This window comes from Pseudophryne corroboree, chromosome 4, assembly GCF_028390025.1.
Source record: "Pseudophryne corroboree isolate aPseCor3 chromosome 4, aPseCor3.hap2, whole genome shotgun sequence".
NCBI lineage: Eukaryota > Metazoa > Chordata > Amphibia > Anura > Myobatrachidae > Pseudophryne > Pseudophryne corroboree.
Window position 1 is genome coordinate 251,738,221 of NC_086447.1, and position 12,055 is coordinate 251,750,275.

At 47.6% G+C, this 12,055-nt stretch overlaps 1 protein-coding gene across 2 annotated transcripts in view; it reads left to right on the forward strand.

Annotated features, from left to right (window-relative positions):
• Positions 1 to 242: 242 nt before the first annotated feature.
• The window catches only part of RNF13 (ring finger protein 13), a 322,147-nt gene continuing 310,334 nt past the window's right edge, over positions 243 to 12,055 (forward strand). Inside the window, exon 1 of one of the 2 annotated variants that reach the window (XM_063916030.1) lies at positions 243 to 463. The gene's annotated coding sequence lies outside the window, so the exon portion shown is untranslated. The remainder of the gene's footprint in view (positions 464 to 12,055) is intronic. The other variant, XM_063916028.1, reaches the window with a different exon arrangement.

Genomic DNA, 12,055 nt, shown 5'->3' on the forward strand with positions numbered 1-12,055 from the left:
CGCGACCACGCCCCTTTTTCGGCTTTGTACCGATTTTTCTGTGTAAAATGTTGGAGGGTATGCTCTCCAACATGGCCCCTATATTAGCTAAAAAAAACGCCCTACTGGCTGGATTTCCTGAACGGGGTGCGTGTGTGTGAGTCTGGCGTATGTATGTCACTGTCTTCCCCTCCGGATCTGATTCTGGCTGCCGGCCGCCAGCGCGCCGGTCACATGTGCAGCACAGCAGCCCTCCCATAAACCTCTACTACTGCGAGTAGACCTCACCTTGAGTGACGGGCCAGACAGCCAATCCCCGCTTCCAACTGCCTCCGGTCAGCCAACCAGCAGGGGCGGTGCCCGGTTCCCTGTACCTCAGCAGATAGTAGGCCGAGTGGTGCAGCTGGGTTCGGGGAATAAGTGGCGGTCGCATCGGGGTTGTCAGGACGTTGAATGTGTGCGGTGTGACGGGAGCTGCTCGCAGGTAATGCCGCCCGTCTCCTGGCCTCCCTCCTCTGTAGTGTGAGGTGACCCCCGCATGATAGCGCTTTCCCGTGATCAGTACTCACTCTGCCCCTGCCCACACATACGGGCTTCCCTCATACATGTCCCGTGTGCTGTGTTACTGATACATGTAACATTGCAACAGGTGCTGTATGCGGGACTGGTAACACTCGGAAGTTATTGGTCCAAGAGCTTGCAATCTCCTCTCCTGACACTCCGTTACGTTGCACAGCTGCCATAAAACGACACTGCTACTACAGCTGTCACACGGGTGTACTCAGACCCTCCAACATGACCCGCCCCACTAGGTACAAAATGCTCTGTTTCTGGACTTCCTTCTTAATTTATTATTGCCATCACCTGTGAAGAAACAGCTTTCTTATCATTTAACTAGTTCAACACAGGTGATGGAAATCATAAATTAAGAGGGAAGTCCAGAAACAGAGCATTTCTCTAACGTCCTAAGTGGATGCTGGGACTCCGTAAGGACCATGGGGAATAGCGGCTCCGCAGGAGACAGGGCACAAAATAAAAGCTTGAGATATCAGGTGGTGTGCACTGGCTCCTCCCCCTATGACCCTCCTCCAAGCCTGTTAGATTTTTGTGCCCGGCCGAGAAGGGTGCAAACTAGGTAGCTCTCCAGAGCTGCTTAGAATAAAAGTTTAGTTAGGTTTTTTTTTTATTTTCAGTGAGTCCTGCTGGCAACAGGCTCACTGCATCGTGGGACTAAGGGGAGAAGAAGCGAACTCACCTGAGTGCAGAGTGGATTGGGCTTCTTAGGCTACTGGACGTTAGCTCCAGAGGGACGATCACAGGTTCAGCCTGGATGGGTCACCGGAGCCGCGCCGCCGTCCCCCTTACAGAGCCAGAAGAGACGAAGGTCCGGTGAAAGCGGCGGCAGAAGACATCCTGTCTTCAAGACTAAGGTAGCGCACAGCACCGCAGCTGTGCGCCATTGCTCTCAGCACACTTCACACTCCGGTCACTGAGGGTGCAGGGCGCTGGGGGGGAGCGCCCTGAGACGCAATATAACACACATATACCTTAGCTGGCAAAAGGAATACATCACATATAGCTCCAGGGCTATATGGATGTATTTTTTCCCCTGCCATTTTACACAAAAAAGCGGGAGTTAAGGACGTCGTGAAGGGGCGGGGCCTATCTCCTCAGCACACTGGCGCCATTATTCCCTCACAGCTCCGCTGGAAGGACGGCTCCCTGATTCTCCCCTGCAGTACTGCATCTGATTCAGGGTAAAAATGAGAAGGGGGGGCATTTTGGCAGCAAATAACTAGATTAACAGCAGCTATAAGGGATTAACACTTATATAAGGTTATCCCTGTATATATATAGCGCTGGGTGTGTGCTGGCAGACTCTCCATCTGTCTCTCCAAAGGGCTAAGTAGGGTCCTGTCCTCTATCAGAGCATTCCCGGTGTGTGTGCTGTGTGTCGGTACGCGTGTGTCGACATGTATGAGGAGGAAAATGAGGTGGAGGCGGAGCAGTTGCCTGTGTTAGTGATGTCACCCCCTAGGGAGTCGACACCTGACTGGATGATTGTGTTTAAGCAATTAAGTGATAATGTCAGCAATTTACAAAAAACTGTTGACGACATGAGAAAGCCGGCAAATCAATTAGTGCCTGTTCAGGCGTCTCAGACACCCTCAGGGGCCCTAAAACGTCCGCTACCTCAGTGGGTCGACACGGATCCAGATCCAGATACTGAATCTAGTGTCGACGGTGACGAGACAAACGTAATGTCCAGTAGGGCCACACGTTACATGATCACGGCAATGAAAGAGGCATTGAACCTTTCTGACACTACAAATACCTCAAAGGCGGGTATTATGTGGGGTGTGAAAAAACTGCCAATAGTTTTTCCTGAGTCTGAGGAAATAAATGAGGTGTGTGATAAAGCGTGGGTTTCCCCCGATAAAAAACAGCTAATTTCTAATAAGTTATTAGCACTATACCCTTTCCCGCCAGAGGTTAGGGCACGGTGGGAAACACCCCCTAGGGTAGATAAGGCGCTCACACGTTTATCTAAACAAGTAGCGTTACCGTCCCCTGATACGGCCACCCTCAAAGAATCAGCTGATAGGAGGCTGGAAAATATCCTGAAAAGTATATACACACATACTGGTGTTATACTGCGACCAGCAATCGCATCAGCCTGGATGTGCAGTGCTGGAGTCGCATGGGCGGATTCCCTGACTGAGAATATTGATACCCTGGATAGGGACAATATTCTGTTAACTATAGAACATTTAAAGGATGCATTGCTATATATGCGTGATGCGCAGAGGGATATTTGTACCCTGGCATCAAGAGTAAGCGCAATGTCCATCTCTGCCAGAAGAGCATTATGGACCAGACAGTGGTCAGGGGACGCAGATTCCAAACGGCACATGGAAGTATTGCCGTATAAGGGGGAGGAGTTATTTGGGGCTGGTCTAACAGACCTGGTGGCCACGGCAACGGCTGGAAAATCCACCTTTTTACCCCAGGTTACTTCACATCAACAGAAAAAGACACAGTCTTTTCAAACTCAGTCCTTTCGTTCCCATAAGTACAAGCGAGCAAAAGGTCACTCTTTTCTGCCAAAGGGCAGAGGAAGAGGAAAAAGGCAGCACCATGCAGCCGCTTCCCAGGAGCAGAAGCCCTCCCCTGCTTCTGCCAAGTCTTCAGCATGACGCTGGGGCTTTACAAGCAGACTCAGACAAAACCAAAGTCTCCCTCCGACAGGGAGGCAGTTCTGGAAGCCATTCACAAGCTGTACTCCCAGCAGGTGATAATCAAGGTACCCCTCTTACAACAGGGGAAGGGGTATTATTCCACACTATTTGTGGTACCGAAGCCGGACGGCTCGGTGAGACCAATATTAAATCTAAAATCTTTGAACACTTACATAAAAAGGTTCAAATTCAAGATGGAGTCACTCAGAGCGGTGATAGCGAACCTGGAAGAGGGGGACTATATGGTGTCGCTGGACATCAAGGATGCGTATCTCCACGTCCCAATATATCCTTCTCACCAAGGGTACCTCAGGTTTGTAGTACAAAACTGTCATTATCAGTTTCAGACGCTGCCGTTTGGATTGTCCACGGCGCCTCGGGTCTTTACCAAGGTAATGGCCGAAATGATGATTCTTCTACGAAGAAAAGGCATCTTAATTATCCCTTACTTGGACGATCTCCTGATAAGGGCAAGAACCAAGGAACAGTTAGAAGTCGGAGTGGCACTATCTCAGGTAGTGCTAAGTCAGCACGGATGGATTCTAAATATTCCAAAATCGCAGCTGATTCCAACGACACGTCTACTGTTCTTAGGAATGATTCTGGACACTGTCCAGAAGAAGGTGTTTCTCCCGGAGGAGAAGGCCAGGGAGTTATCCGAGCTAGTCAGGAACCTCCTAAAACCAGGACAGGTCTCAGTGCATCAGTGCACAAGGGTCCTGGGAAAAATGGTGGCTTCTTACGAAGCGATTCCATTCGGAAGATTCCATGCAAGAACTTTTCAGTGGGATCTACTGGGAAAATGGTCCGGATCGCATCTTCAGATGCATCAACGGATAACCCTGTCGCCAAGGACAAGGGTGTCTCTCCTGTGGTGGCTTCAGAGGGCTCATCTACTAGAGGGCCGCAGATTTGGCATTCAGGATTGGATCCTGGTAACCACGGATGCCAGCCTGAGAGGCTGGGGAGCAGTCACACAGGGAAGGAATTTCCAGGGCTTGTGGTCAAGCATGGAAACATCTCTTCATATAAACATTCTAGAACTAAGGGCCATTTACGATGCCTTAATTCAAGCAAAACCTCTGCTTCAGGGTCAGGCGGTGTTGATCCAGTCGGACAACATCACGTCAGTCGCCCACATAAACAGACAGGGCGGCACGAGAAGCAGGAGGGCAATGGCAGAAACTGCAAGGATTCTTCGCTGGGCGGAAAATCATGTGATAGCACTGTCAGCAGTGTTCATTCCGGGAGTGGACAACTGGGAAGCAGACTTCCTCAGCAGACACGACCTTCACCCGGGAGAGTGGGGACTTCACCCAGAAGTCTTCCACCAAATTGTAAACCGTTGGGAAAGACCAAAGGTGGACATGATGGCGTCACGTCTAAACAAAAAACTGGACAGATATTGCGCCAGGTCAAGGGACCCTCAGGCAATAGCAGTGGACGCTCTGGTAACGCCGTGGGTGTACCAGTCAGTGTATGTATTCCCTCCTCTGCCCCTCATACCGAAAGTATTGAGAATCATAAGAAGGAGAGGAGTAAGAACTATACTCGTGGTTCCGGATTGGCCAAGAAGGTCTTGGTACCCGGAACTTCAAGAGATGCTCACGGACGAACCGTGGCCTCTACCTCTAAGACAGGACCTGCTACTGCAGGGGCCTTGTCTGTTCCAAGACTTACCGCGGCTGCGTTTGACGGCATGGCGGTTGAACGCCTGATCCTGAAGGTCTAGGGCATTCCAGAAGAAGTCATCCCTACTCTGGTAAAAGCCAGAAAGGAAGTAACCGCAAAACATTATCACCGCATTTGGCGTAAATATGTTGCGTGGTGTGAGGCCAAGAAGGCCCCTACACAGGAATTTCAACTGGGTCGTTTCTTGCATTTCCTGCAAACAGGACTGTCTATGGGCCTAAAATTAGGGTCCATTAAGGTTCAAATTTCGGCCCTGTCGATATTCTTCCAGAAAGAACTGGCTTCAGTACCTGAAGTTCAGACATTTGTGAAAGGGGTGCTGCACATACAGCCTCCTTTTGTGCCTCCAGTGGCACCTTGGGATCTCAATGTTGTGTTGAGATTTCTAAAATCACACTGCTTTGAACCATTGTCTACGGTAGATTTAAAATATCTCACGTGGAAGGTGTCGATGCTGTTGGCCTTGGCTTCAGCTAGGCGTGTGTCAGAATTGGCGGCTTTATCATGTAAAAGCCCTTACCTAAATTTTCATTCTGACAGGGCGGAATTGAGGACTCGTCCTCAATTTCTACCTAAGGTGGTTTCTGCATTTCACATGAACCAACCTATTGTGGTACCTGCGGCTACTAGGGACTTAGAGGACTCTAAGTTGCTGGACGTTGTCAGGGCCTTGAAAATATATGTTTCCAGGACGGCTGGAGTCAGGAAAACTGACTCGCTGTTTATCCTGTATGCACCCAACAAGCTGGGTGCTCCTGCTTCAAAGCAGACGATTGCTCGTTGGATTTGTAGTACAATTCAGCTTGCACATTCCGTGGCAGGATTGCCACAGCCAAAATCAGTAAAAGCCCATTCCACAAGGAAAGTGGGCTCATCTTGGGCGGCTGCCCGAGGGGTCTCGGCTTTACAACTTTGCCGAGCAGCTACTTGGTCAGGGGCAAACACGTTTGCTAAATTCTACAAATTTGATACCCTGGCTGAGGAGGACCTGGAGTTCTCTCATTCGGTGCTGCAGAGTCATCCGCACTCTCCCGCCCGTTTGGGAGCTTTGGTATAATCCCCATGGTCCTTACGGAGTCCCAGCATCCACTTAGGACGTTAGAGAAAATAAGATTTTTCTTACCGATAAATCTATTTCTCGTAGTCCGTAGTGGATGCTGGGCGCCCATCCCTAGTGCGGATTGTCTGCAATACTTGTATATAGTTATTGTTACAAAAAATTCGGGTTATTATTGTTGAGCCATCTTTCAGAGGCTCCTTTAAAATTATCATACTGTTAACTGGGTTCAGATCACGAGTTGTACGGTGTGATTGGTGTGGCTGGTATGAGTCTTACCCGGGATTCAATATCCTTCCTTATTATGTACGCTCGTCCGGGCACAGTATCCTAACTGGCTTGGAGGAGGGTCATAGGGGGAGGAGCCAGTGCACACCACCTGATATCTCAAGCTTTTATTTTGTGCCCTGTCTCCTGCGGAGCCGCTATTCCCCATGGTCCTTACGGAGTCCCAGCATCCACTACGGACTACGAGAAATAGATTTATCGGTAAGTAAAATCTTATTTTTGTACCTAGTGGGGCTGCTCATGTTGGAGGGTCTGGTGTACTCTCCGAAAGTCTTATGCTGCATTGTTATTGTGTGCTTAGTGCATGGCTCATCACGTGACTATTGGCATCCTGTACCTGGTCCTGTGTTTGTGTGTGTGTGTGTGTGTGTGTGTGTGTGTGTATATATATATATATAGTGTGTGTGTGTATACAGTTTTTGAATTATTCATTGGGTTTTTCAGTTGTAGTTGAATTTTGATTTATGTTAGTTTAAAATATGCAAATTTTTTTTTGTGAAGTATGCTATAAAGTTTGGCTATATTTTGATTTAAAGTTTTGTGTTTCATGTGAATGCAGGTAGAACAAAAGGCTGAGTTCTTCAATAGGATGGTCTTCAGTATGCCGGCGGTCGGGCTCCCGGCGACCAGCATACCGGCGCCGGGAGCCCGACAGCCGGCATACCGACACTTATTCTCCCTCGTGGGGGGAGAATAAAATAGTGTGGCGTGCGTAGCGCGCCACCGTGCACTTAGCGTGGCGAGCCCGCAAGGGGCTCATTTGCGCTCGCCACACTGTCTGTAAGCCGACGGTCGGGCTCCCGGTGCCGGTATGCTCGTCGCCGGGAGCCCGACCGCCGGCATATCGTAGTGAACTCCTTCAATATGTTGAAATTGCAACCGGAATTTGCTGTTGCTGGTTTATTTTGTTTAGCTAACCATTTTCCTTGCACCCGTTCCAGGGCCGGAAAAGATAGGGGAAAAACCACAAGAGGGTCGTCCTCTAAAGAAGGCTTACTTTGCGGCGCACTCTTTTTTTTTTTTTTTTTTTCTTCAACATGAATAGTAATTGTTATAGAATTAAAACTTAACATTTATTTCAGATATTAAAATAGTATGAGCAATTAGACACAAACAACATAAATTAATCTGAATAGAAATCTTTTAAATTCCAAAGTTACTGTGTATCTACGCATGCAACGGATAACGTCAGCGTTCATAATACAACTTGACCTTTCAATAGGAATTTCTGACACATCATATTTATAAAAGAGAGAACAAAAGTGAAAATATCTGTTGTTAATTTGTATTAATATTTGGGTAATTCCAAATTGAAGGAGATCTCTCCAACAAGTTGATTAGATCTCACACCTAGGATATACCCAGTTAGTGGTGACTGGCTGCAATAATAGCGCGCATATCTCTGAATTCAATAATTAATTCTCCTGAAAAAACCCCCAGAGTGATATGGCTACAATCGCTGGGCATATAGGGGTCTTTATACTATATTCTGAAAACTAAACCATAAACAAAATTAAATAGTAAACCCCTGTTTATTCAAGAAACATACATATGCTGTTATTGTTGTATCCGTAGACACATTATGTAGCTAATTATACATGCACCTTAGATGGTCCCTAATTACCCTGTTAGATAACAACCCGTGGTTTAATTGGCTTTAGGGGTGATCCAACAATTTATTCAAAGGTCAAAAGCGGCTATAACATAGGTAATTCTTCAAAAGCGTCATCAATAATTGTATTGCATATCTAGTTACCTGTTATAAAGCCGTGAGAAGAAAATGCATCACCCATCATTCCTTAATTGGTGAGAGTCTTCACCGGTTACAAGCAAACCTGAAATGCCTATAATATGATGTTAGGTATAGTGCTTCAGCCACTGAGATTGATACAATATGGTACTGCAATAGGAGTGTATATGTGTTCACCATAAGCGTCTTAAATTACCGAATCTGAAAAGCATGGACACTTGGCATTGTACCTTCATAACCATGTATCGCAATGATCCATAGATAAACTAGAAAATCCTTCGGTGATCACGGAGGATCACAAGATTCAAATAGCAAGCAATAGTGTTTACTACCGTGTCGTCAATTGAAATAAAATCATCGGTACAGTATGGTATAATGAAGGTAATTAAATTTAAACTTCAAAAAGAACCTAATTTTATCATATAACCCTCTAATCAGCAAGCCAATAGTACCGAATTCCACCACAGCAAACTTAGGAATAATATATCATTGTTCTTATATGCAGGCTAAAGAGCTGTCTTGGAATTAAACAATAATTTCCATGTGTTGAATAGCCAGTTCAAGCCACAGTTGCTGATATAAATGTGGAAATATAATAGAGAGAGAAAAGTGTGTCCCGACACCATAAGGCTGGTTTCCCTTCCTACTGTCATCCCATGTGCATATTAGCAGTGAATGGGATTGATGAGAGCAGGGTCCCGCCGGCGCCGGGACAGAAGAAAGAAGTGCAAGTTGCTTCTGCTGTCCCCGAGGAAAAGCTCCCCCCCTCTGATGTGTGCGCCACAGTGCAGAGGCAGTGGGAGAATTCCCGTGGATGATAGAGCCGCTCTGAGACCTATGAGGCGCGTGTATATAAAACCATAACGAGTATGCACAGCTTGAGGCAGGGAGTCGCTCACGTGACCAGACGCCGGGTCGGGTCTGAGATTCCACACCCCCGGAAACAGTGTATGTCTGGTATACCGATGACGTACGTTTCACAAAGGCTTGTTCACATCGGTGTCTGACAGCTCCATTATTCAGAGCTGTATAAATAGTAACTAAATGTAGGTGTGGCTTCAATCAGGTGCATTAATTAAACTACTAAGAGAAATTGGTTGAAAGATTAAGCGTAACTGATAAATAAATAAATATAAACACTCCTGTATCGCATGCTATGAAATTTATCCCCGCTATAATTTAATCCGCTCTTAATTATCTGTCCACAATTTATTGAAGTCCAAAGCTTGGGATAATTGTGTTATCAATTAAACACTATAGGTAATGCTGTATCACAGAGCATCTACAAGGAATGCTAGATCCCAAAATTCGGTTGTATACAAATGGCATAATATCCATACAGCAATACCAAATAAACTCATTAGTATAACTTATTTTCTCTGATGTCCTAAGTGGATGCTGGGACTCCGTAAGGACCATGGGGAATAGCGGCTCCGCAGGAGACTGGGCACAACTAAAAGAAAGCTTTAGACTACTGGTGTGCTCTGGCTCCTCCCACTATGACCCCCCTCCAGACTTCAGTTAGAATCTTGTGCCCGGCTGAGCTGGATGCACACTAGGGGCTCTCCTGAGCTCCTAGAAAGAAAGTATATTTAGGTTTTTTATTTTACAGTGAGATCTGCTGGCAACATACTCACTGCAGCGAGGGACTAAGGGGAGAAGAAGCGAACCTACCTGACTGTAGGTAGCTTGGGCTTCTTAGGTTACTGGACACCATTAGCTCCAGAGGGATCGAACACAGGACCCGACCTCGATCGTTCGGTCCCGGAGCCGCGCCGCCGGCCCCCTTACAGCGCCAGAAGCAAGAAGTGTTCCGGAAAATCGGCGGCAGAAGACTTCTGTCTTCAACAAGGTAGCGCACAGCACTGCAGCTGTGCGCCATTGCTCCTCATGCACACCTCACACTCCGGTCACTGATGGGTGCAGGGCGCTGGGGGGGGCGCCCTGAGGGCAATATAAGACACCTTGGCTGGCAAATCTACACCATATAAAATACCAAATATGGGACAGCCGGCTTCTCAGCCTGTGCCTGCCCAGGCGTCTCAAAAGCCATCAGGGGCTCTAAAACGCCCGCTACCTCAGATGGCAGACACAGATGTCGACACGGATACCGACTCCAGTGTCGACGACGATGAGAGTAATGTAACTTCCAATAGGGCCACACGTTACATGATTGAGGCAATGAAAAATGTGTTGCACATTTCTGATGTTACCCCCCGGTACCACAAAAAAGGGTATTATGTTTGGAGAGAAAAAACTACCAGTAGTTTTTCCTCCATCTGAGGAATTAAATGAAGTATGTGTAGAAACGTGGGCTTCCCCCGATAAGAAACTAGTAATTTCTAAAAGGTTACTAATGACGTACCCCTTCCCGCCAGAGGATAGGTCACGTTGGGAAGCATCCCCTAGGGTGGATAAAGCGCTCACACGCTTGTCAAAGAAGGTGGCACTACCGTCTCCGGATACGGCCGCCCTAAAGGACTCTGCTGATAGAAAGCAGGAGGCTATCCTGAAGTCTGTATATACACACACAGGTATTATACTGAGACCAGCTATTGCTTCAGCATGGATGTGCAGTGCTGCAGCTGCGTGGTCAGATTCCCTGTCGGAAAATATTGATACCCTAGACAGGGACACTATATTGCTAACCGTAGAGCATATTAAAGACGCAGTCTTATATATGAGAGATGCACAGAGGGATATTTGCCGGCTGGCATCTAAAATAAGTGCAATGTCCATTTCTGCCAGGAGAGGGTTATGGACTCGGCAGTGGACAGGTGATGCAGACTCAAAAAGGCACATGGAAGTTTTGCCTTATAAAGGTGAGGAGTTGTTCGGGGATGGTCTCTCGGACCTAGTTTCCACAGCAACTGCTGGGAAGTCTGCATTTTTACCCCATGTTCCCTCACAGCCAAAGAAAGCACCGTATTATCAGGTACAGTCCTTTCGGCCCCATAAGGGCAAGCGGGTTAAAGGCGCGTCCTTTCTGCCCAGAGGCAGAGGTAGAGGGAAAAAGCTGCAGCATACAGCCAGTTCCCAGGAGCAAAAGTCCTCCCCCCGCTTCTTCTAAGTCCGCCGCATGACGCTGGGGCTCCACAGGCGGAGCCAGGTACGGTGGGGGCCCGTCTCAAAAATTTCAGCGATCAGTGGGCTCGCTCACGGGTGGATCCCTGGATCTTTCAAGTAGTATCTCAGGGGTACAAGCTGGAATTCGAGACCTCCCCCCCCCCCGCCGTTTCGTCAAATCTGCCTTGCCAACAACTCCCTCAGGCAGGGAGGCAGTGATAGAGGCAATTCACAAGCTGTATTCCCAGCAGGTGATAGTAAAGGTGCCCCTACTTCAACAAGGACGGGGTTACTATTCCACAATGTTTGTGGTACCGAAACCGGACGGTTCGGTGAGACCCATTTTAAATTTGAAATCCTTGAACACATATATAAAAAAATTCAAGTTCAAGATGGAATCGCTCAGGGCGGTTATTGCAAGCCTGGACGAGGGGGATTACATGGTATCACTAGACATCAAGGATGCTTACCTGCATGTCCCCATTTACCATCCTCACCAGTAGTACCTCAGATTTGTGGTACAGGATTGTCACTACCAATTCCAGACGTTGCCGTTCGGTCTATCCACGGCTCCGAAGGTCTTTACCAAGGTAATGGCCGAAATGATGATACTCCTTCGAAAGAAGGGAGTTTTAATTATCCCGTACTTGGACGATCTCCTGATAAAGGCGAGGTCCATGGAGCAGTTGTTGGTCGGGGTAGCACTATCTCGGGAGGTGCTACAACAGCACGGCTGGATTCTAAATATTCCAAAGTCATAGCTGGTCCCTACGACACGTCTACTGTTCCTGGGGATGGTTCTGGACACAGAACAGAAAAAAGTGTTTCTCCCGGAGGAGAAGGCCAAGGAGCTGTCATCTCCAGTCAGAGGCCTCCTAAAACCAAAACAGGTTTCGGTGCATCACTGTACGCGGATCCTGGGAAAGATGGTAGCTTCCTACGAAGCAATTCCATTCGGCAGGTTCCATGCAAGAACCTTTCAGT